Source organism: Plecotus auritus (genome assembly GCF_963455305.1).
Source record: "Plecotus auritus genome assembly, chromosome: 3".
Classification (NCBI taxonomy): domain Eukaryota; kingdom Metazoa; phylum Chordata; class Mammalia; order Chiroptera; family Vespertilionidae; genus Plecotus; species Plecotus auritus.
The window spans coordinates 210,855,248-210,882,792 of NC_137772.1; the positions used below are offsets into that span (position 1 = coordinate 210,855,248).

Below are 27,545 nucleotides of genomic sequence, written 5' to 3' on the forward strand. Positions count from 1 at the left end.
GATATTTGGCTCTGTTGACTAATGAGTTTGCCGACCACTGCCATAAGGCAATAAGCCCAAAGGCAAAAAGGTAACAGGCTAAGAACAGCAACAGGAGGATAAAAAGAGCTTGGGACCTTGATGACATCATTGAACTACTCCACAGGGCCAGTTTCCCCAGGCTTCTTAAGTTCCTAATGCTTGAGCCATTGCCATTTGGGTTTTCTGCCATTTCGAGGTAAAAGTATTCCCACATAACACACTAGTATTTTTCTTTGTGAATAATGTTAACTAATATACGAAGGTCACTCCTTGCAAGTTAGAATAAAATTAAGGTCCAGTTCTATATTACTGATTCTTCACTATATTCTAAAAATTAGAATTTATTTCATTTTACAAGATCTTAATTTCTTATATAGGCATTAACTGAGCAACAAATATTTATTGGGCATCATCACATATAGCTAGGACTATGCTATTCACTGAAGATTTTTTTTTTAATATATTTTATTGATTTTTTACAGAGAGGAAGCGAGAGGGATAGAGAGTTAGAAACATCAGTGAGAGAGAAACATCTATCAGCTGCCTCCTGCACACCCCCTACCGGGGATAGGCCTGCAACCAAGGTACATGCCCTTGACTGGATTCGAACCTGGGACCCTTTAGTCTGCAGGCTGACGCTCTATCCACTGAGCCAAAGTGGTTAGGGCTTCACTGAAGATTTTTTAAAACTAGTAAGTAATAATCCTTGCCCTCAGAAAGGTCAAAGTTTGCTAGAGGAAAATAAAACCAGATTATCTGCATTGTGAATTTAGCAATTAACCATGTTTTGTTTTTTTATTTCGGTTACCTTTATATAGTATAATTCACTACCAAAAGAAAAAGACAAATAAGAAAAAATAAATAAACTAATTTCAAAAAAATTTTCCAAGACATATCCAAGGGTTGGTAAAGATGCAGCTCCTATTTTTCCCCTATAATATTTACAGTACAGAGTGTAAGTAGTCAAGGTCACTGGAATTGCTTTCGGACCATACCAGACCCTCACACATCAAAGAGTCAATTATGTTCACTCTACTCTATTGAAAGCAGGAAATTGGGAGTAATTTATTTTTAACAACAAAGGGTGACAAAACAGAAAGCGTCCAGAGGAAAGCAATCAGGATGGCATATGATTTAAAAACCATGTCACAGAAGATATGATGAAAGGGCTACAGCGTTCCAACCCAGAGGAGCCTGCCGGCAGGGCGACAGTGCTGTCAGCATGTCTGAAAGGCTGCCCCTCAACAACTATCCCACAAAGTGGGGAAGGGGACAGGTTGCTGTGGTAGATTTATTCTAACGTTCTTAAAGGCAGAATAGCCAGGCCGGTGTGGCTTAGTGGTTGAGAGTCGACCAAAGAACCAGGAGGTCACAGTTCGATTCCAGATCAGGGCATACACCTGGGGTATAGGCTCGATCCCCAGTAGGGGGCAGGCAGCCACAAGATGACTCTCTCTCATCATTGATGTTTCTATCTCTCTTCCCTCCCCCTCCTCTCTCTGAATAAAAACAAATTTTTTTTTAAAAAGGCAGAACAAAGATGCATATTTACAAGTCAAGGAGGGCAAATTTGGGTCAATACAAAAAGGAATTTTCTGTGAGTTGATAATATTGCTTATCTTTTGGTTAAGTTGGAATGCTGTGTTTACTAGTATAAAGAAGTATAAGCATTTTAAAAGCCTTGAAAAATACTCTGAAATCTAACCAAATGGAATGAGTTAATTTGCTTTCCTCTCAAAGAGAAAGGATATACACTTATTAGAGAAATATTAAAAACCATAAAGAAGAGAAAAAAAATCACATTGTACCCAGCATGCTCAGATAATTAACAGTTACATTTTGGTGGTGATGCATTCTGACTGCTTCCCTCTGTAAATGTGTGTGTAAACATGCGGGTGTGTGCAAAAGAGAGAACAAATATTTTAAACAATAACAAAGTGCTTCCTAAGGAAGGACCATCATTTCTCAGTGGAATAAAAGTCTGAAGTACACGACTTCCTTATGGAAAGTGAGAGCCCTCAGGAAGCAGATGGTAAAACAAAAACAGGGAAACTTATGCTTTTGTAATTGTCAGGAAAGAAGGGCATTCAACAAAATACCTGACAAGTATCTCCCAACAGAGGATGGGTATGTGAGATGATTAAAACTGCATGTGGCCACTACTCCATTTAAGAGATAGAATATTACCATCGGAACTCGCCCCCACCCCATCCCCCTTTCCATCCTACCCAATCCTCCCCAACCAACACTAAATCCTGTTCTGAACTTTGTTTGTAATGCCCTGGATTGTTGTTAAAATTTAAACTTGGATTTTGATTCACAGGTTAAGTGCCCACGTACTCTTGATGGTAAATCCTGGTAACAGACCAGAGGAATTAAAAGAACTGGCTCAACAATTTGTGACTCACCTTCAAGGCTCCATTGTACCTCATATAGCAAAAGTGGGCTCTAATCTAGAGAGCAGTTTGCTTTCTCCTTGATAGTTAGACTCCAACTTTATGCTAATGCCCAGTTCCAGGATTCCAAATGTGTTTCTGTGCTTGCTTTGTTTTAATAGCAGCATGCCTAACACTGGGTTCTCTGACTGGTGTTTGCCAGCTCTCTTCTGAAAGACAAAGAATCCTTTCCCTGAATCCTAACCAGGTACCTAAGGCCCTGAGTTCCTAACTTCACAGCTCCTGACTGAGTGTGAATCTATAATGCCTACACTTACTCAGTTGGCTTCATCCTACTTGCTACAGTTGATTGTACAATGTGTGGATCAAATAGTACTTCTTCAAAAAGACACATACTGAAAATACTGAGTAAACTAAAAGAACATTATGTCCCCCCAAGAAAAAATAAACAATTAGCATTTAAAAGTCTACAAAGTATATTTTCATAGGTTGTTTAAACTGTGTTCCTATAAAAGTTTAAAATAATCAGTAATAGACCAAACCTAACAAATCAAAGTTTCTTAGTGACTAAAATAAGGTCATATCGTCTGGTACAGAAATGAGTTATGAAAATTCAGAAATGAGTTATAAAAATTCAATTGTTCTCTCAGGGGGTATAAATATAGATTAGCAATACCATGAAAAAAATTTAGTAGTTACAGCTCACAGAATGAGTCAGAGTGTAATACACTAGTTAAAGACATAATATAACATTGGCTGATTTAATACAAGTATGATATTTGGACTAGAGAAAGTGACAACCCTCCCTTCCTCTGTGCTAATTAGAATTGGGAATGATCTGATTTAGTAATTTCATAAAAGATAGATTAGCAGTATTATGTTGATCATCCTTTGCAAGGTAGTACTTGGCCCTCTGATTTATGAAAAACCTTGGCAACAACCAGGGTCCCAGATATGGATGCAGCTGTTTCTCAAAACCTACCAATGGTGTAGCTTTTTATCAGAAATAAGATGACTCGGAGGCTTTCCTAGACGACTTGGACAAGGCATCTCCAAGAACTTGCCTCTAACGCAGGTCTATTCTTAATCACATGAAGGAAACTGAAGCCACTAAACCAACCACACCTGGGCACTCAGCTGACAGGTACTGGGGCCCACATTTGAGGAGGTGCGAAGACCAAATGGACTATTTTCGCTGGACGTGGATAAGGAAAGTGTTGAGTGTCAAACCCATGTCATGTGAGAAAAGACTGAAGAAAGGGTGCACGATACATGTATCACAAGTACTTGAAAAGCAGAAGGGCGATGCCAATTGTTCTCTAAGGGGGTATAAATGTGCAGATGGAGAGATGGTAACAAGGAGACAGATTTCAGCTCAAGATGAGCTTTCTAAAAATTAGAGCTTCCAGGTGCGAAACTGGCTGCTTAGCAGATAGCAAGTTCCGTGCCACTGGAAGTCTCCAAGCCCAATGTGATCAACACAAAGACGTCTCCTGAGAACAGAAGATGGTGGTTTGACTGAAATGAGCTTTAAAATGGTAATCAAAGAAGAAGATGGAAGTAGAAGTATGTGTCAGCATAAGCTAAAAGCTACCTGTATACTTTTGCTGCTTCCTGAATTCTTTATCTGATAATGAGAAAAGTAATACGAACACAAGGAAGTATGGGTTTATGACTCTCTCAAAGCTAGTGATGACTCACAATTTCAAATGACTCAAAACAGGTGAAAGCTTTTGGAAGTGGTCTTAATGCTCTGACATGTCCTTCAATATCAAGAAATTATACCCTGAAGACTTACAATGACATTTAAATAGGAAGACTATATCATAAATGTGAAATACTAAGAAAAATAAGAAAATTATAAGGAGAATCTTTAAGTGGGTGGGAAGAGATCATCCCGGATTATCCACTTATAAGTGAAGGAGAAAAGGAGAGTCAGTGTCAGAATGATAAGACATGAGAGATTTGACTGGCCATGGCTGGCTTTGAGGATGGAAGGAGTACAGCTCATAGAAGCTACAAAAGGCAAGAAAATAAATTCTTCATAGAGTCTCCAGAAAAAATGCAGCCCCACAAACAGCCCTATGCACACAATGAATTTAGCTTAGTGGGACCCATCCTGTACTTCTAGAACTATAAATTAATAAAGTTACATTTTTTAAGCCACTAAGTGTGTGATAATTAGTTACTGAAGCAATAGAAAACTGACAGGGTAATACCAGCAGAAGGGACCACATAGGGAGGCAACAGAAACTACTAAAGGCTGAGTGGGGGACATGAAAATTGGAGTCCAATGGAAAATACTATGCTGCCATAAAAAAGAAGGAATTACTACCATTTGTAGGCACCTGGATGGAATTAGAGAACATTATGCTAAGTGAAATAAGCCAGTCAATGAAAGAAAAATACCACATGATCTCACTCATTTGGTGATAATGAAAAACATTATAAACTGATGAACCAAAAGATAGTTACAGAGGCAGTAAAGCATCAAACAGACTGTCTAATTACAGCGGTAAGGTTAGGGAGAGGTGGGGGAAATAAGAGATCAACTGAAGGGCTTGTATGCATGCATATAAGAGTAACCAACGGATGCAAAACATTGGGGGGGGAGGGCATGTATGGGAGTGGGGTGGGGGGGGCAATGGTAAGATATGTACACATATAATACCTTAATAAAAATTTGAAAAAAAAATAAAAAAAGAAAATACACTTCGTTATATTATGATATGATTCAATATTTTTAAAGATAGTGATTTTTTCACTTTCACTTAGCCTTAAATGTAATTCAGTACTATTGTAACAGAGTTTCCCTCCCACTCTATCTTGGATCTTGACAAGTAATTCTGAAGTGAATTTGGAAAAATAAATGTGCAAAAGAGGCAGGTTATCAATCTGAAGAGAGAAAAGTAATGGGGGGGGAGATATAGATCAGCCTTTACCAGACACTTAAATAAATTATAAATGGCTATGGTATAATAGTCAAACAGTAATAGAATAGAAGAGAGAATTTAAAAAAGCAAAGCTCAATGTTTGTGGAACTTTATTATATTATGAAGGTGTTATTTCAAATCAGTAGAGAAACAATAGATTATGTAATAGTTGCCAGTGAGATAACTGACTAGTCATCCGGAAAGAAAGAATAAAGCTAGATTAATACTTCATTTCTTATATGAAAATAAATTCCAGAAATTATTTAAATAACAAGTAAATAAACTTATAATAATAATCTCAAAATAGAATGACCTTTGACCAGGAGGGATAACCAGACACATAATCAGAACTGTAAAGAAAAAAAAATTGATAAATTTGAGTACATGTAAATATTTCTATAAAGCCACTAAGATGCCAAATATTGAGACAAATTACAGATTTGGAGAAATTCTGACAAAGGGTAAATATCTGTATTATATCAAGAAAATTAAACATTGAGATGAAAGAGATCATTAACTTAAGGGAAAAGGTGGGCAAAGGATAGGAGCAATTCATTTTCTTATATGAACAGATGCTTGATCTCATTTATAATTAAACTAGAGGCCCGGTGCACACATTCATGCACTGGTGGGGTCCCTCAGCCTGGCCTGTGGGGATTAGGCCGAAACTGGCTCTCCGACATCCCCGAGGGGTCCCCGATTGCGAGAGGGCAGTTCTCTGGTGATGCACCCCGGAATCGGGCTCCCTCCTCTCTGGTTCCAGGTGCATCACCCATGAACCGCAGCTGCCAAGTCACTACAGCTCAGCAGCTCCTGTGTTGACCATCTGCCCCCTGATGGTCAGTGCACATCATAGCTACTGGATGGTCAGTGCACATCATAGCTACTGGTCAGATGGTCAGACGGTCACTTAGGCTTTTATATAGAGAGATGTAAATAAATTAAAGTAACACATGAGACACCATTCTTGACCAAGTTGCTGTAGATAACAGATGGTGTTAGTGAGAAGCTGGAAAAATGGGTACCATTAGGTGAAGTGTGAATTGGTCTAAGCCTCTTTTAGGCTAACTTGTCAATTGTTACAGGAGACCTTTAGGAAGCAGATCTTTAGATAGCAAAAACTTTTAGAGCTTTGCCATGATAAAAATGTTCTTCCTTCACCTGGAAACAGATGGGATGGATAAAGTGCCATCATTATTCCTAGAGCATGGTACTGCAAGGCACTATTTATATGCACTCCATAATTATCACTCTTACTTCCTAGAAAATTATGTGCACTTGCTACTTTTAAAATATTTTTATTAAATTTACTGGAGTGACATTGGTTAATAAAATTATATAGGTCTCAAGGGTACAGTTCTATAATACATCATTTGCATATTGCATTATGTGTTTATCACCCACAAAAATTTCCATCTGTCACCATATATTTGACCCCCTTTACCCTTTACTACCTCCTTATACCCCGCTTCCCCTCTGGTAATCACATCATGTTATCTGTGTCTATGAGTTTTCACTTGTTTATTTGCTTTGTTCATTTGTTGCTTTCAGTTTTCTATCCCACATATGAGTGAAAGCATATGGTTCTTGACATTTTCCATCTGATTTATTTTGCTTAGCATAATATCCTAAGATCTTTTAAATATTCTATTAAATAATGAAATGGAGGGAGAGTAAGTGAAGGGAAGCTTGCCTCTTAGTGTCATGAATGAGAAAAGTTGTAATCAGATCTTACCAATATCAATCATCTGAGTTCTAAATGAGTGTCAGGATATTTTCCCCTCCAGAAAATATTACCAATTAATGTCTGTGGAGCTTGATTATTACTTAAACCTCACTTGATCAGCCACTTCAAAGTTGGAGGTGTCAATTAAACATTTGAAATCACAACAGAAATCTCACCAGCAAAGCGCTAAGAAACCAATGTAAGTACTACCTAACAAACATTACTTTGAGTGTGTTATGGATTAAGTTGTGTGTCCCAAAATTCATGTGTCAGAGTCCTATCCCCACTACCTCAGAATGTGATCTTACTTGGAAATATGGTTGTTGCATATGTAATTAGCTAAATTAAGATGAAGCCAATAAAGAGGGGAAATTTAAAATAGGCATGTACACAGATACGTATATACTAGTGGCCCGGTGCATGATATTCATGCATGGGGTGGGGGGTTCCCTCAGCCCAGCCTGCACCCTCCCCTCTCCAATCAGGGACCCCTTGGGAGATGTCCAACTGCCAGTTTAGGCCCGATCCCACACCGGCAGTTGGACATACCTCTTGCAATCTGGGACCTCTGGCTCCTAACCGCTCACCTGCCTGCCTGCCTGATTGCTCCTAACTGCCTCTGCCTGCCTGCCTGATTGCCCCTAACCCCTCTGCATGCCTGCCTGATCTCCTCTAACCTCTCTGCCTGCCTGCCTGCCTAATCATCCCTAACTGCCTCTGCCTGACTGCCTGATCACCCCTAACTGCCCTCCCCTGCTGGCCTGATCTTGCCCCCAACTGCTCTTCCCTGCCAACCTGATCACCCCTAACTGCCTCTGCCTGCCTGATCGCCCCTAACTGCCCTCTCCTGCCAGCCTGATCTCATCTCCAACTGCCCTCTCTGCCTCAGCCCCCACCACAACTTTGTCTGGAAGGAAGTTGGACGTCTGGAAGATGGCCAGTCAACCTGGTCTAATTAGCATATTACCCTTTTATTAGTATAGTTAGATTATATAGGATAGAATTGCTTAAATGGGGGAGGGGGAAGCCTTTTTCAGCAGGAGGAGATGATCTTGGCAGACAAAAATACATAATCCCTATATCTGGACTGATAGCCAGCCATATGTACTATGCTGCCAAACCGGTCATTAAAAAATTGAACCATTTTCTTACACCTTACACCAAACAGCTATTGCCCTTAAAACTCCTCCTCAGCCCCACCTTAGGTTTTGCCTTTGCTGTCCACCCAGATTTGGTTCTGATTGATCAGTTTCTAAGCCAGTCAGTGTCAAAAGCTCCGCCTCCTAGGCAGCCATTGGCTCCTCACAATTCACCCAGAATTGGTTCTGATTGGTCAGTTTCTATGCCAGTCAGCATCTCCAGACCTATCTCCGGGCCTGATCAGGGAGGTGGTGTTCATCAGCAGCCCCCCGAGGAGGCCCAGAGAGAAAGAGAGATGCGGCTGCTGGCCAGGCCTGGAGAGAAAGAGAGAAGCAAGGGCTGATCAACAGCTGCCACGGAGGCTATGGATCAGACCCTGCTTCTCTGTCCAGGCCTCTCTCCGGGCCTGACCTGCAGCCCCCACAGCAGTCAGTGCTAGGTCGCTGAGCCCGCAGTGATGGCAGTCAGTGCTGGGTCACCATGGCAATCCAGCACTGACTGCAGGACTGACTTCTGGTGTTCGGTTGAGCCTTCGGTCAGTCGTTACAGACCCTGGGTTTTTACATATTAGGATAGTGAAGATCAGAGTTATGCCACCACAAGCTAAGGAATGCCAAAGATTGCCAGCAAACCACGAGAAGTTGAGATAAAGGAATAGAACAAATTCTCTCTCACAGTCTTTAGAAAGAATCAACCCTACACATACCTTGATTTTGGACTTCAAGCCTCCAGCAATGTTGAGACAATAAAGTTGTGTTGTTTAAGCCACCCAGTTGGTGGTACTTTATTAAAGCAGCTTAGTAAACTAATACTAATAAATCAAAGGAACTGGCTGAAAAATTCTTTTGACTAATCTCTTTCTAGTGTTCAAAATCTTTACTCCTTAGAAAATAACTAGTAATTAACCAGGGGCTAGCAAGGAAAAGAGGACTATCTCTGTTCTTAATAAAATTTCCAGAAGTGTATCAAAATTTTAAGTGCACATACTCTTTTACCCAGGAATACCACTTCCAGAAATCTTTCCTACAATTACCCACAAATACAAATAAAAATGTACATGTAAGAATGTGTATTGGGCATTGATTATAATAGTAAAGGACTATAAATTATTTTTTTAGATTTCTCCTTAGGAGACTGTTTAATAAATAACTATAATTCATATAAGGAGGTAATGTAACAAAATGTAGAGGTGCACAGATTTTTACACTACACAAAATCTACTTGGATCACTTGTTAATAATTAAAATTTTTTACTTTCCCCCAAATATTTACTAAATCAGAATCTCTGAGAGCAAACCTAGAGATCTATGTTTTACTAGTATCCCAGGTCATATTGATGGAAATGGTTAGTGAAATATACTTAAAGAATATAATAATTAAAGAGTGTGGATTCAGAACCTCAGCTCAGCCATTTTTGGCAAAGTTACCTTGGCAAAGTCTTAGTATCCTCATTTGCCAGAATAGAATACTAATACTATCTATTTCATAGGGTTGTTGTTGGTGTGAATGATATAACAAAATCAATGACATAAATTTGAAATAAAGTGAAATGAAATTTATAAAGAGTATAATGTAGTGCCTAAGTTTCTAAATACTCAATAAATATAGCCATTATTACTATTCAGTCATTCTTCAAAATGAGATACATGTGTAGGTACTGATATGGTGAGATAAAACAAATAAAGGCAAGAACAATATGTAATGTATGTCCATGTCTGTGTAAAGACCAAATATGTACATGTCTAATATATGCAGGGACTATTTCTGGACCGAACGATGAAAAATTTGGTGATCAACATTGGGGAATGAGACAATATTCTGTTTTGTTTTATTTGGTCTTTTTTTAATTTATTTTTATTGATTTCAGAGAGGAAGGGAGAGGGAGAGGGAGATAGAAACATGAATGATGAGAGAGAATCATTGATCGGCTGCCTCCTGCACACCCCCTTCTGGGGATCAAGCCCGCAACCTAGGCATGTGCCCTGACCAAGAATTAAACTGTGACCTTCTGGTTGATAGGTCGATGCTCAACCACTGAGCCAAGCAAGACTGGCTTACCATATTTGTGTGTGTGTTTTTAAACTATATATACACATTATTTTCAGAAAAAAATATATACCCACAAGTCTAAATACCACCTGAGGAAGGTGATGATACCATTTCAAATATAAATGAACTTTGATTTTTATTTCTGATACTATTGTGTAGATATGTGCATACCCCAGGTGAAACTGAAGATGGTGAAATCCCAGAAATAATCTTCTTAATAAGTCACACAAATGCAACTGAAAATATACCAAATGCCAAGTGAAGCTAAATAGGAATCAGCTCAGTACAAAATCCACAAGAAAAGACCAAGGTAATCTCCATAAGAAGTCAAAAGAAATAAAATGTAGTTCACCAATAACAAGATGACAAAAAGGAAAACTGCATCATGTGAAACAACCTTGAGACTGAAAGACTAAGAAGTGTATTGTCTGGAAAGCATTAGTGATAGTGAAAAAGAGAAGAAAAGAAAACAAAAGAAGCCAAGATTGTTTATATTAAAAGGATTTCTTTACAAGGTGAGTAGTCCAACACCTTGTACTCTTTACTGGAAAGAGGCAGAGAACAAATTATGAAGAAAAAAAATTGATTAATACTGAACAAATAAGGGAGCCAGGAGATAAACCAGGTGTCTATTAGAAAAATACTGAGATGTAATTTAAGTATTGGGAAGACAAAAGGCATTGGCAAGTTCATTAGAACAAAATGCTGAATAGATGCTGAGGTTCCACACACAAATGCTCAGTGTTGGTAGGTCTAATAATAGTGAGGGGTCCTGCATGACTGATGTTACTAGGCTTGGAGCCTTTCTATCTGATGTTGGTGAATGTGGGACTTGGAGGGCCAGATAGGTAGAGTAACAAACACATTATAAGAGCTCCCAGGATATTAACCCAGTCACCTAGGCTTGAATTCTTGGAGACATTTGCTTTTTTCCTGTCCACCTTGCTAACTGCTACTGTGAAGAAGTAGGCATCAAATTCCATAAAATTTGCACTTCATAGTAACTCCTAAACCCTGTATTACTTTTCTACTTTCATAATCACCAAACTAGTGCAAACCTCACTGGCTCATACCTCTGTTAATTGAATAGCCTCTGAGCTCCCATCCCTGACTCCACTTCATTTTTACATCAAGGATTTCTACTATTTTAAATAATAAAACATGTTTTCAAAGTAAAAATGTTCACATATCCCTACAGGATAATGCTGGGATTAGTTTAGGAATTCAGGGAGTACAATAAATGACTTCCTTGCCCAAATTATAAATGAGAGTCCAGGGGTTGATGGATCTTTTCTGTAAAGGGCCAGATAGTAAATATTTTAGGCTTTTCAAATCTCTGTTGCAACTACTCAATGCTGCTATGATAGCAATAAAGCTATACACAACATGTAAATGGAAAAGTGTGGCAAGATTTGGCCTGCAATAAGTCAGATTTGGCCCAGAGACAGCTGTTAGCCAACTCATGAATAAAACAAAAGGTTTAGGCAAATGGATTAAAATGTCAATTAGGTTAGTGATGGAGCAGATCCTAGAGAAAGTAGTTTAGGTGCAAGGTCACATAAACTTCCTGCTACTATATTCCAGGATTAGAAAATTCTAGCATAAGGTCTCGCAAGCCTGAGCAGTCTCTCCCCTACTAAATTTAACGGATTATTCTCTCTGCAGGTGAGAAGATAACAGAGTATTAGTGACACGTGCTCGGTTCCTGTTTCCAAATTTACAAATCAATTAACTCCCCTGAAGAGTAGAAGCAGAGAGAAGCTCAGTTAAACTAATCAAATGTCTCTCCACATGAAAATATGACACAGAGAGAAAGAACCCTCATTCTCTACCAAACTCCAATAGGTAAGTTACAGTTTTTGGATTTGTTGTTTGAAAAAAATACGTGAACAAACAAACAAAAAAACAAACAGAAAAAAAAACAACTAAAATTTTCTTTTTTATTAATCATAGCAAAACTTATGCACATTTGGGTATGGGTAAGGATTATATTATTTATGTAATCTACAGACTAGATTTGGTGCCCATATGAAACTGCAAGCCCTTTACAGTACCTCCCCTCCACAGAGTGGTCCAGTTTCAGAGCTACTGCTTCCTACCATTCCCAAAAAGTATGTATTATAGCCTTGGATTATAGCATTATCAGAGGACAATAAAAATCATTCAGTAAATATTTGTTCAATGAAAATATGAACTTTTTATAATTATTCTATTTTTTCAAATTTCTGATGCTGCCCCAAGAATACCTTTCAACACTGCTCCCATAGGCTGATGCACCCAGTAGCCCCATTCCTGAATGTCCCTTTGCTTATGCTGTCTCCATCCCTTCTGAGCATTAGGGGGCTCTTCTAGGCCTATCAAAATTCTCCTTTTCTTTCACAACCAATCATAAATTCTGCATAATCAATGAAGCTTAATGAGCACTCTTGCCTGCATGGCTTGATTTCTTCTCTGAATCTAAAAACAACAGTAATATTCTGTATTGATAATCCAGTATCTCATGACACACTAGATTTTTCAGATCCTATATTAATGTTTAATATTTTTATTGTTAGCTACTTCTAAATTCTGTCTTCTCAGAAAACAAGTGCTCCATATAGTACCTCTTTGTATGTGTCATAGAACTCAATATAGTATTAAAGGGTTGAATGAATTAGTTAAAAGGATGACTAAATAAATAACCAAGATTAAGAAAAATTAAATATTAAGAATAGGGAGAACAACCTGAATGGCCTCGTAAAGCCTTCCCATCCCTGTGTTATTTTAACAGAAACATGAATTATAAGATAACTCTTTTGTAAACATTTACTTCTCTACCCACAAAGACAAGTAAGATAATAATGATACTGTTGTAATTAGCTAATAAATTGGGGGAAGAAAGCAAAGAGAAGGCCAGACATTATAAGCAAGTTCCCTGCAAAACACTGGGGGAAGGAGACTGGTCAAAGGGAAGATAGGTGCATGCCCAGTAAAGTTGGGGGGGGGGACTAGCAAAGGTGCCCGCTGTCAGTCACACTTGGGGACAGAGATAGTTGGCCAGAATGTGTTGTGGCCACTGCAGGCCCATGAGGATTTGGGATACTTAATTCCCTAAACGAAGAAACTTTCTCTCTTGGTGCTCTTATGCTCTTGTGCTCTTCATTCCTCTTGGTATGCTTGACTCCTGGCATTCTCCTGGGTGGCCCATACCATGCGGACCCCACACACAATGGACTAATGGACTGTAACTAGCCTGATGCTGAACTGGAACCGGCTCCAACATGGAAAGGAAACTCTGGACACTAGCTTTGCTTCTAGCTTTGCTGAAACTCCAGTTATACTTTTTCTATGACTGGACTCAAGGAAATGGGACTTGAGAAACACAGGGATTTAATTCCTCAAAAATAAAGATCACTCATTCTCCCATGCAAGTCTCAGAAAGTTCCTTTCCTCGGAATAGCATAAGAAGTCCACCCCCAGCAACACTCAGTGGGGAAGAGGAACCCCCTACTTCGTCCGATATCAATACCAGAATTGAGTGTTGCTCTTTTAGCTTCTAAATAAAAGTAAAGGATACAAATCTGTGATTTAATGCTTTAAACAAATCGGGAAGAACACAAACATTGATAAATAACATAATTAAAATATTGAAGAAGATGATGATGCAATGGTAATGTGGAAATATGTACTATTGTCTCCAGTTTCACCCTTGTTAGACTTACACACAGAAGTAAACGATTGAATGAGAAATATTCACAGGTTAAGAAGAGTCCACAAATCTGACTCTGATCCCACATTGGAATGAACATTTCTCAATTATATGGATTAAAGTGGTCATCTCATTGATAATCACCTCCTTTTTCATTTATTGCTTTCTCTCCTTGAGGACTATGAAAAAAATAAAGGAGGGAAATGATTTGAAAAATAATGATGAATCCACATGCTAACAGAACATTGTGTTCTAAGTAACAAGCAGTGCTTGAACACAGGACTTTTATTTATAACAGATACATTATTAATATACATTCTATTAATGCACATTCAAGGCTGTGAACCTACCACTGCTTATACATATTAATTAAATTCCCATTAATATAAAACTTTAACATTCTGATGTCTGCCTTTCCAGAGAATTGCATGTTAGAAAGTTAACATGATTAACATTTTATAATATCTTTAGATTTTAAAGAAACCTTTCCTTTTCTTTTTCTTTTTCTAAATTAATGTAATTTAAGAGGCCTCTTGATGATATTTAGCTTTTGATAGCATAAAACCCTGGTTTTAACAACCAACACCTATTCATTTGATCTTTATGAATCTTATTGACATGTCTGCAAAGAGCTTAAAAAGAGACTTATTTAAAAGTAGGAATCTCTAAGATATCAAAATAAAAATTTGCCACATGCCTTCCATTATCTTCATTATCATTACTCTACCATCATTTTTGCAAAGCAGAACAGCAACATTTTTATCTTTTGAAACTCCTCTATTCCCTTATTCCCCAGATCCAGTCTATCACCAAATCCCATGATTGATTCCCCCTTACATTTCTATATCCACAGCTGCCATGTTAAGCTAGACCTCAGCATCACAGATACAGATTTTTGCTGCTGTCTCTGAACTCATATCCCTTCTCATACAGCTTTATTTCATCCTATCACAACCATCTGAATGATCTTCAAACATTATCCATGGTCCAAGAACTCAAGTACCTTCTAAATACTTCTCATTCAAAACTACTTCATGTTACTTTTCAGTCAACTCTATGCCAGTAATCTGCTGCATCTGAATTCATCTGCTTATTGGTTCAACTTAACACTGAATTTGAACATGACATACTCTCCACCTCTTTAGAGGATAGTGAAGAAGCATTTCTGAAATTGTATCTTTGAAAATCCACTCCTCCATAAGAGCAACAAGAACATTCATAAAAAATGATCAAAGTCAACTTTTTCAGAACTCTAAAAATTAACCAATAGTTTGCAACTATCTGTGTAGAATTTATTCCAGAAAAAGTCAGCAGAATCATTGTTCAAACAGTAAGCATTGTGGCACTTTGACATGTCCCATCTCCCATTCCCACTCTCCAGTTCCACAGGGAGAAAACTGACAGTCTCACAATAAGAGTGAATCTTAAAGATAGCAGCCTAGAAGCCACTGGGGTGGGTGGGGGTGGGGGTGAGTGGGTTTGGAGCACTACAAACATCTTCACAGCCACAGAGAGTTCTTACGAATTAACATGGTCAGCAGCCCCCTGGAAAAGGATCATTTACAGGGCTTGTTTTTATTTTACCGGATGCAGAGCTCACTCAGTGGGAAAGGCCTCATCCTCTGGATGTTTGTTAAAATGAATCAGTAGTAACTGCTTAATGTGGTAGCTGTTTGACACCACAGCAGCCCAAGTCAGTGATAACAGCAGCAGCAAACAAAAGGCTGTTCAAGAAGCTTTCAAAAAAATCTGGGAAATCATATATCCATATCGGTCTCTGAAAAGTTTCAACATATTTCTATGGACCAAAAGACCACATGCATGTGCATGGCTGTGTGCATACCCAGGAAAGATTCTAATCTCTCACTTGTAGATGAACTTGAAGCTCTGTAAAAAGAGGAAATGAAGGCTAAGGCAAATATTTAAACTGTCAAAACTTGAAGACATGTCTCAACACACAGAGTCCATGGCATAGGGGGACTTATTGTTTCAAGATATTTAAGGAAATCTCTGTCAAGTCATAAGGTAACCATTAAGATAACCAAGCAGATACTTAAGTAGCCACAATTCAGACTTGCCAGAATTAATCCAGGAGAGTCACTAACCAAACAAACAACAACAACACACACACACACACACACACACACACACCCTGGGAAGAGAAGAATCTGATTTCCAGAGTTGTCTTTTTATATTATTTCAAAAGCCCAATTTTCAACAAAAATTATAAGACATACAAAGAAACAGAAAACTATGGCCCATATAGAGAGGTTGGGGGCAGGGTGGGGGGGGGGGGCGTGAAATACAGTCAATAGAAACTGTCCCTCAAGAAATAAAGATTTTCTACTTACTAGATAAAGCCTTTAAGTCATATGTTATAAATATGTTCAAATACCTAATTAAGCCATGTGTAAAAATTAAAAGAGTGCATGTTAAAGTGAAATAGAGAATACCAATATAAATAGAGATATAAATTATAAAAATGGAACAAAATAATTCTGCATTGTAACTTATGTTAATTATATAATTATTAAATGTTAATTATAACATTTGCTAGAGGGACTCAAAGGTAGATTTGAACTGTTAGAAAAATGAATCAGCAAACTTGAAGGTAGGTCAATTGAAATTTTCCAATCTAATAAACAGAAAGAAAAAATACAAATAACAGAGTATTAGAAAACTGTTCTGCATCTACAAGTACACCAACCTGCATTCTGGGAGTCTCAGAAGGGAAGACAGAAAAAGGGAAAAGCAGTATCTGTAGAAATAATGTCCAGAAACTTCCCAAATTTGATGAAAAAACCATTACTCCACACACAAAAAAAAGCTCAACAAACTCAATTTAGGATAAATTCAAAGAAATCCACACGTGGACTTTAAATAACAAAGATAAAGCAGCAGCAAGAGAAATATTATTAACAGCTAACTTTTCAGCACTCATGGAGTCCAGAAGGCAGTTAGTTGAAATATTCAAAATGCTAAAAGAAAAATGTGAATCAAGAATTCTATATTCAGCAAAACTATTCTTCAGAAATAAAGAATAAATTAAGTCATTCCCAGATAAACAAAAATTGAGAGAATTTATTGCTACTAGACTTGTCCTAAAAGAAACACTAAAGGAAAAAGACCTACAGGAATAATTAAATTATTAATTGGCTATAGCAACAAGCCTTGTTGGCTTTTTGCTATTAGTTGTCCTTAGTTTTCAACTTCATAACCTTGAGGCATTTACAGGCTTAGATTTTGGTTTTCTTATGTAGGCTGCCAGGCTAATAGCCCCCTTGCTTAATTAATTTAAATTATCTACATATATATACACAAGATGGAACAAAAGTAGGTTTACAGTTGTGAGTATGCAAAGCAGAGTTTATTCTTGTATCATTTGTTATTGTATTCTTTTCCATACAAACTATTATAAACGTATTTTTGCCCTATCCTGTATATTACCGCCGCCATAAAAAAAATGAAATATCACCATTTGCAACAACATGGAACCTTATGCTAAATGAAGTAAGTTAGAGAAAGATTGATACCATATGATCGCACTTATATATGGGATGTAAAAAAGAAAAAAAAAACTAATAGAATAGATTTGCATAACTTGGAATCTAATATATTACACATTTTTTTTAATTGATGAGAGAGGGAGAGAGAGAACAGAAACATTGATGTGAGAGAGAAATATTAATCATTTACCTCCTGCACATGCCCCAACCAGGATCAAAACTGCAACCTGGCTATGTGCCCTGACCAGAAATCAAACCTGCCACCTTTTGGTGTTCTGGACAAGGCTCTAACCAACTGAGCCACACTGGCCAGGGCTATATTATACATGTTTGATACAAGCAAAGTGTGCTTTTCTTGCCCAAACTATGAAACAAGAAATTATTAAGCTTTAGACTTTAAGAATTATACTGTGTTCATATCAGAAAACTCCATCTTCCTATAAAATCATATAATTTATTAAAGAGAATACTTTTGGAACTCCCATACAGTTTTGTGAAAGAATTAACTTTTCTCTCACAATATCTGGAATCCCTGAGTTGTTTTGATTGTCTCTAGAATAGTGACCTGAGTCTCACTCATGTATGCACAGAATCACCAGGATTATACTATCCTGAAATATACCTTTTCCTTTCTGAAGGTATATTTCAGTCAGGAAAAAAAAATCAGCAGCTACCTCTGTTAAAGTCTATAGCAAACATTTTTTCCAGCAACTTACAACTCTTCCATCCCAGATTTGTGAACACAGAGACATTCATTTTCAAAGCTACTCATGGGCAATTGAGCTGTGCAAGTGATTACTGACCTCAGTTTTGACTTATGAGGAAAAAAAAGATACTTAAAATTTCAGTAAAGAAACTGTGTAAAATAACTCCTTAGGCATAGCCCAGGTTTTATAGATGGATTCCTCCAAAAATCTATATTATGCTGCTGAAGGCTGAATATTAAAAATTAAAGTGGTAAAACTGTCAAAAACTAAAAGAACATGGGAGTAGGATATAAACCTACCGTGCAATAGTCACAAAGTTAAATGCTGTCACTGGTAACAAGAACCAAACTTATTGTCAAATACCCCCACCTAAACAGCACAGTCCTCAATAATTCACTAACAGACAAGAATATAAAAGGCAATAATGCCAGCATACCCTTTTTTTTAAAAAGCATGGCACTGATAGGACAAATGGATCACTTAGGTCTCAGTCCCAAGAAAATTTCAAAAGATAGAGTTAGTTAATCAAAAGCATTATATATAACATGATTATTCCTCAGTGTATTTCTGTAGACGTATATGTGAGTAATAAAAAAAAATGGTTGGTGGGAACTGCAGAAGACATAGAAATCAAGTCAAAAAAAGTCTCTGGACATGAACTCACTTTTTTCCCAACAATCTAAAGGCCTAGGCCCTAGGCCAGTGGTCGGCAAACTCATTAGTCAACAGAGCCAAATATCAACAGTACAACAATTGAAATTTCTTTTGGGAGCCAAATTTTTAAAACTTAAACTTCTTCTAACGCCACTTCTTCAAAATAGACTTGCCCAGGCCGTGGTATTTTGTGGAAGAGCCACACTCAAGGAGCCAAAGAGCCGCATGTGGCTCGCGAGCCGCAGTTTGCCGACCACGGCCCTAGGCTAACCTTTTGGTGGGGAAAAAAAGACCACTTTGGGACACCCAAGCTAACAAGCAATAGTAAAATTAAATTATCAGTTAGTAAGCACAGTAGGAACCTGTAGCATTAGTAAGACCAAGGTCAAATGACATTTAAAAAAAAGTAAAATCAGAACTTCGCTGGGGATCAAGATTGGTAGTTGAAATTGAAGATGCTGTCACTGTGTGTGTGTGTGTGTGTTGTGTGCACAATGACAATGAAATTTAAAGTGTGTTATGAAAAACAGAAAAGAAAGCAAATTCTTCCCCTAAACTGCTTCGTATTTGGATTGTGCCACCTACTGCAGAGCAACATCCAAATAAATGTGGGTAATATGTAAGTGAGTGTATAGCTTGTGGCCATGGAAAAAGTATTGAAATCAGTACATTTCGCCAGTTATCAATTACTTCCATCCTCCCCTCTCAATTCTAATATCAGTCACACTCAATCTGGTAGATTTTTTTAAAATTCCAATCTGCCTTAGATTTTTTTCACATTCATTTTCTGGAGCCGGTTTCAAAGGCCAACTGTTCCGGATCTAAAATGCTCATGACTGTGCTTTGTTACGTGTGGCAAGGCACTGAAGCCCTGTGAGCGCCTCTGCCTCATTTGCAGCGTGGAGGTGATCAGATCGTTCTCAAAAGGCTGCTTTGAGAATGGCAGGAACTATCCCGTGTGAAAGATCTGACTCCGGTCCTGGAATACAGTATGAGCCTGCCTTTAGGCGAGCTTCATTACCACTGCCTAGGAGCTGCACTCAACATGACAAGAGACCCCGGAATATAAGGAGTCAGAAACACCCACCTATTCAGTCAGTCGTGATGGGAGGCTAAGTGACAAGAGCAATTGTTCCCCACCCTAGCTGTGAGTCTGGAACATCAGGGATGTTTTTTAAAAAGCCTATATAGTCTGAGCCGCACCCACCTTCTGCCCCCATTGAAGTTCTAATTTGGGAGCTCTGGGGGGAGGTGGGCCCTGAGCATCTGTATTTTTGGAAAGCTGCACAGCTGATTTTGATGCACTCTGGGCCCATGCTGCTACCCTTTCTCCTGCACAAAAGTCTTTTCTAGTTTTCAGAAATACTCTTTACAAAGTCCTCTGTGTTTTCTTTCTGGGGCTGAAAAAAAAGCCCTGCTATTTTAACCCTTCCTCTGCAAAATACGTTCTGTGTGTTTATTCCGGTAGCTCTCCTTTGAGCCTTAGCTAAATTATCTGACTGTCTCTGTGGATAAGTGGCTCCATTTATCATCGGGTGAACTTACTGGAAGTGAGAGAGAAGGTTACTGTCGTCGTTAGAGTTACTGATGTTCTCCTAAGATACTGTTAATGCGCAGGTCATTTTAATTATTGGATCCTGTGTTCTTGAAAGGACAGAAACAGGTCACTCTAGGCACCATGGGCTGGCCTCATGTCTACATCTGAAAAAGCCACTGTACTTGCTGTTCTGTTCTCTTTCCCAGTAAAAGTGTTCATATCACACGCTTGGTCCTAATGGTATACAGCAAATGTATTCAACACTCAACCAACATTGATTGATTCCTTCATTTCATGAGGGACTAAAGGAAGCCCAGAACGTTCCCTGTCTTTTATTTCTTGAATGTTTCCCCTCAGGAGATAAACAACAGAAAGGGAAACAAAACACAGAAAACATTCCCTTCAATTATTCAAAAAACCATCCTCCAGCCTTTCCCTCACCACGCTCCTCGGTGGGCACCTTGTGAGGCTGGATGGGTTTGCGTTCTTTTTGTATGATTGTGCTACTCTCAGGCAGAGGGTTAAGTGGGCTGTGAAAGCTTGTTTGATGTTTGATAACAGAACTAAACCTCAGGCAGGCATTCTTGCATCTGCATTTGTCCATTTGCTTTCGAGCTTTTTTACTTGAAGCAAGTCACCTAAACACTGAACATCATCATATATATATCTTTTATTTCAGAGAGGAAGGGAGAGGGAGAGAAAGAAACATCAATGATGAGAGCAAATTATTGATGGGCTGCCTCTTGCACACCCCATCCTGAAGATCAAGCCCACAACCCAGGCATGTGCCCCCATGACTGGGAATCAAACCATGACCTCCTGGTTCATAGTTCCATGCTCAACCACTGAGCCATGCCAGCCGCATGTAAACATCATTTTCTTAATCTTTACCCTTGTATCATAAATAACATTTACATCAAAGGACTCTTGTGAGGTTATATAAGCTAACACATGAAAAATGCCTGGCACTGTTCAATCGTTCATTCTACTTTTCCTTTTCTTTTATTTTTATAACAGAGGTCCGGTGCACAAAATTCTTGCACTCAGGGGAGTCCCTCAGCCCAGCCTGAACCCTCTCGCATTCTGGGAGCCCTCAGGGGATGTCTGACTGAAGGCTTAGGGGGAGCAGGCCTAAGCCATCAGTTGGACATCCTTAGTGCTGCTGCAGAGACAGGAGAGGCTCCCGCCACCGCTGCTGTGCTCACCAGCTGTGAGCCTGGCTTCTGGCTGAGCGGTGCTCCCCCTGTGGGAGTGCGCTGACCACGAGGGGGAAGCTCCTGCATTGAGCATCTGCCCCCTGGTGGTCAGTGTGCATCATAGTGACCAATCATTCTGCTGTCAATTTGCATATTAGCCTTTTATTATCTATATATATAAAGAGGTAATATGCAAATTGCCCATTACAGCATCACAGTAATGACCATTCAACAGGCTGCGTGCACATGGAGCACCTCTAGGTCCCCCCCCGACCCCCACTCCCATGGATGGCGGCTCCCTCCAGCCTCCCTCCCGAAGCAGCGTGGGTCCCTCCCAGCTCCCAAGGAAGTGGCGTGGCTCCCTCCAGCCTCCCGCAGAAGCAGCATGGCTCCCATGGAAGCAGCGCAGCTCCCTCCCTCCAGCTCCCGCGGAAGCAGCACGCTCCCATCGGTGAAGCAGCAGGCGGCCTACTGCGCGTGGTATCATGTGCTGGGCCATTAGTATAGGATAAAATGCAAGGTCTTACCTTTACAAAGCTTATCTTTCTGCCCAGTGGAGATAACCCAACTCCCAGCTCATAAAAAAAGAAACGGAGAACGTGGGAACTTAAACACCCTGAGGGGCTGTGCATGCTTGTGAGGCACCAGGCCTAAAAGAAAATTGGGAACTGAAATTGTAGCCCTAACTCCACAGCCAAGTAAGGATCTGGCCAGAGGCTGAATCCATGCAAAGTGGAGTGCCTTCTTCTAATTTCTTCAGAGACTCTACATGGGCTACTGGGTGACTGTGAAAGCATTTCCCTGGGAGAGAGCCTTTTGTGTTCAACATTCCAACACTTCAGTCTTAAGTGGAATTGAACCAAGTGTTGAGTAAATGAATAATCCTCAAATTCTATGTACATACAAAAAAAATCTACTAGAAATACTTTGTTCAAATATTCTGAAAGATCAGTACTTTCTTTCTCATTACCCTAACATTTCTGTCTCTCAGAATCACATTCCAGAAGCAGGCCTTAAAAGTAGAAGGTAGAGGAGGTTCTTCTACATTTATTACAGTGGATATGTTCATCCAAAATAAACACAGAATTACAAATTGCAAAAATGTTTGTAGGAGAGTTTTGTTTTGTTTTTTATTTATAATCTTAATCTCTTGTGTGAAGTTTTCCTATACTCCAAAGAGTTAAAACAAAAATTATAGTTAAATGATATGAACTATGAATCTGTAACAGCAACAAAAATGCCTTAAATAATCAAATAAAAATATCAGACTGATAGTGCAGAACAATACTGAATTTTCTGTTGCTCAGCTAAAATAATTGGTCTATCTTTCTCTAACTTTTGTTTTATCTTCTAAAAGGTAAGCACCAAATATATAAAAGCCTATTGCCAGAACTTGTTCCGCTGACTTGGCCTAAACAACTTCTGTTAATGTTGCTATCAAACTCTAGCAGTGAAGAGGGCAGTAGCTCCTTGGCATGGAATACCCAATCCAAGTTCCTCTGCCCTGTCTTGGAAGGTCCTCCACCAGGTGGCCCTTTCCTTCAAGGTCTTTTGCTTTCTAACCCCCAACAGTTTAGCACATTAAATGCTCAGAAAAACGTCTGTGTAAATAAAAAAGGAAGGAAGAGAGGGAGAGGCAGAACTACAAATGTGTTTTTCAGAGAATGTAGAGAATCCCCCCTCCATTCCACAAAATACCTTTTCCATCTCTGATAAGTATATGGAATTTTATCTAATGACTAGAAGCCCAGTGCGCAAAATTGCGCAGCCTCGCCCACCCGCGTGCGCCCTGCCCACCCATGCCGGTCTTTGGTCGTTACGGTGTTAGGGCCACTGGGTTTTTATAATCTAGATATACCATCTTTCTGCCAATAATTACTTTAAAGACAAATGTTCTTGGAGGGTCGACATTAGTAAAGCACTTTACTCATCAGTACTCTCCAGAAAGGAAATTCAGGAGCCAGAACAAGAGATGGGATGCAGACATGTGAAAAGAAAAAGTAATACAGAAAAGGAGTACTCTGGAAGACAGTAATCTTTGCCTTTGTTCTTGCTAAACACATTCATTCCTTTGACAGGTCATTCAACAAGTAGCTCCTATACATATGAGGAACATAGATATCTGATTATTAGAAGTTGGAAAAACATGCATTCTACAAATATCATTGGGTTCCCATTATATGCCAGGTGCAACAGTGTAGGGAACAATATTGTCTAGTCATAATTGTAAACACTAAATAAATAATTCCAAGTGTGCTATGTATAATAGGGACTGCCATGGGAACATGTAATGAAGAGATGTAATAGTGGGAAAGCAGATGTGAGATGGAGCTTAGAGGCCATTAATAGGTAACAATTCACCCATGTCTTTTTTACCAGTTATTGTTCATAACTGTGTCACATCTATCAAATTATCCTTTCAATCCTTGCTTCAAATGCCCTCCAGCACCAACTGGTTATTTCTTTTTCCTTTTGCCCCATAGTACCTAAATTTTTAGTTCAAACAATAGGTTATAAGAGGTCCATTTCCAAACTGAGTGATATAATATATAAAATTTTAAATAAACTTAAAATAGATAAAAATCCAGTTTACTAGCTATATTAGGGGAACATTTTTATTTAGAAAAATTGTTTAAATAAAATTTTCAGCAATTTATACAGCGCAATAATCATATGTTAACAAATACTATAGAACAGCTCTTAGGAAGTGAAATAGAAGGAATTTAAGGTTGTTTAGTCTAATGTTCTGAAAGCATAGTTTACCATTGTGCTCAGCCTTCCAAGCTAGATTATTTCCCTCAAGAATTTGAACCCTCTATGTCATTTACATAATGGATGTAAAAATATTAAGAGTGACAAAACCCACTGTTATCCTAGCTATATCCACAGGAATAGGAAAGACTTACACTAACCATGCCAACTGCTTGAACAAAAGAATTGTGTTTTCATTCGCTGAGGACAAAAGCAGTCCAAGTACTATATCCTGGGTCAAAACTAATGCTGAAAAGTTTGAGGGAAAAAATAGAAATCAGCAATAGAGACAGAAAAGGCCACTGAGGTCAGAAAAATACACAGAATAACAACAAAACAATCATAAAAAGAATAGAGTTTATTGAACTGGAAACTAAGTGATGAAAGCATGTCAAAGAGGAGGGACTGACTTTGTCAAATGCAGCCAATCCAGTAAAGAGTGAGGGATCTTGTGCAGTGATGGAATTGTTCTACAATGGGGCTGTGATGGTTACACGACTGCACATTTTCAGAAAAATCAATAAAATGTATATTTAAATGAGTGAATTTATGACAGTATGTTATATTTCAAGAAAATGCTTTAAAGTAAAAGAGAATTTAGCATATATCTACCCAGAATTTCTTACTCCCAGGTATTCATCACACAGGGTAAATGGAAAAAAAATGATTTTAACAAATGACAGCCAGCAGGCAGAATCAACCATATTCAATTCTGCTTCTACCTATTCTAAGAAGAAGAAGAATCTTCAAACTGGAAATAGACTATCATTTAATATAAAGAAGAAACTGAAACTTGAGATGGTCATACAATAATTAGAGAGTGTCCACCCATGTGAATGAAGTCCAAGACCAAGGCTTATGTATATCATACTTCAAGGCACTAAAAGAACTTACAGATACTGATTGTTGTGAATATTTTCTGTAATTCTTCAAAAATCACAGTGAATGTAATGGATGACCGAAGACCAGATATGCACATATTTTTACTCCAATTTTTAAAGTAGAAATTGAGGCAAAAGAAATAGGAAGTTTGAGATCAGTCCCTGCCAAAATTTTGGGGTTAAGCAGATAGATTTTTAGGTCTTAATAAATGAACAGGTATTTGTGAAAACCAATAGAATTTGCTCAATCAAGTTATGTTAGCAGAACATAACTCCCCTCCTCCTCTTCTGGGTCCCTCCCTTCTTTCTTTTCTATCTACCTTTATTTTTGTATTACTTTGCTATTACTGCATAAGAAATTATCATAAACTCAGCAGCTTAAAACAATACCCAGTTATTTTCTCCCAGTTTTTGTGCCTCAGGAGTCTGGGCATAACTTAAAGCAGTCCTGGGCTCAGGGACTCCAAGGCGCCATTCAAAGTGTGGGCTTACTGGTATATGATTCTCATCCAGAGATTAGGGTTCTCTTTGAAGCTCATTCAGATCGTTGGAAGAATTCAGTTCCTTGTGGCTGTAGGACTGAGGCTCTCAGTTTCTAATGGCTGCCTTTCTCCTAGTCATAGGCAATTTACATTTTGGCTCATTTCTTTCTTCTAGATCAGAAGGAGACCATTTCTCTTTAAAGGGCTTCCTGATTAGGTCAAGTTCATCCTGTAAAATCCCTCCTTTGATGAACTCAAAGACAACTTCATTAAATTTGATAATCTTTTTAAATGTATATATCCATTTGCATTTGAAAAAAATGCTATCTCCTCATTCCCCCAACATGACACACATATACATATACACACACACCTAGCTGTAGATCATAAAAGTTTTCCTAAAATACACCCAATTTGGTTGTATGATTTTCTTCAATGGTGCTAAATAGCCTTGGTTTAGCAACAGGAGATGTTGGTAGTAGAACTAATCTAGAGAAAAAGGATAAAGAAGTTCCTATAGGATTCTCAATATGCAGCAGCAAGAGATATTTAAAGGAGGAAGAGAGGTCTCTATCAGACACTCAGAGTAGATAAAAACATCAGGACCAAGACAATGACACTCGGGGCCAGCCCCTCATCCTGCAGTTTAAGTGGAACTGAAAACTCATTGGGAAGGCTTTCCTAAGAAATTCTTAGAGGAGCATAATTGCCCATATCTCACACTGACCTGGTAGCCAAGAAGTGGTAATAAGACAAACCGAGGGGAGAGTTGGTCAACTAAGATTGCACTTAATCTGGAGATGCACAGAAGCATCCTAAGACACATTCGCACCTCCTTCCAGGTATGGTTCTTAGACTTGACAACAGGACAATCTATTATTTCATATGGACCAAGATCTGGTAGCTAAATGAAATGACAGCATTAGTTTCCTATTGCTGCTATAACAAATTACCACAATTTATTGGCTTAAAAACACAAATTTATTATTTTATAGTTTTGTAAGTCAGAACTCTCACTGGACTAAAATCGTGTCATCAGGACTCCATTTCTTCTGGAGGCTCTAGTCTAGGAGGATCTATTTTTTTTGCTTTTTCCAGCTTCCAGAGGCGAACTGTACTCTTTGGCTCATGGTCCCTTCCTCTGCCTTAAAATCTCTCTCCTAGTCTGATATTCCTATCACCATTTTACAAGAACATCTGTGAATACATTGGGTTCACCTAGATTGTCCAGGATAATATTCCCACCACAAAATCCTTAGCTTATTCATATCTTCAAAGTCCCTTTGTTCATGTAAGGTAACATTCCACAGATTTGGGAAATTAAAATGTGGGCATCTTTGAGGGCTATTTAATTCTGCTTACCATACCTGTCAAATGCCTTTCTAATACTCAAATTCAATCAGCTCATTTGGCTGCTCATAAAAATGCCCAGTGGTGTATTAATGAGTTTTAAGTTTTTGCAATAAATTTCTATAAAATTTTTATATTCTCTAAGAAAATTAATAGAGGAACTATAATCAACAAATTTGATTAGCTGGCAGAAAGTGTTAAAAAAACACACACGATGTTTTCAAGTAGTTGTTTCAAAGCATTCACAAAGCAGCTCATCTATCATTACAGTAATTTTTAAGAAAATGAATGCATACAGTGAGTTAAGTGGCTTTCCCTAGATCACTTAGGGAGGAACACTGAAGGAGTTATGAATAGAACTCAGCTTTCCCTGTTCCCATTCAGTAGTTTAAAAGGTTAGGAATAATGTTTCACAGATTCATACTGATTATCTAGTGTCTCTTCTCCAAAGCACAGCAAATCTAAAAGAAAAATCACCCCAGATACATTAATATGCCTTTAGTTAGTTTTTCTTACTTCATGGTTTCA

At 38.4% G+C, this 27,545-nt stretch overlaps 1 protein-coding gene across 8 annotated transcripts in view; it reads right to left on the reverse strand.

The window, feature by feature from the left end:
• The window catches only part of ANKS1B (ankyrin repeat and sterile alpha motif domain containing 1B), an 827,678-nt gene that overhangs the window by 574,551 nt on the left and 225,582 nt on the right, over positions 1–27,545 (reverse strand). The gene's annotated exons all lie outside the window — the stretch shown is intronic.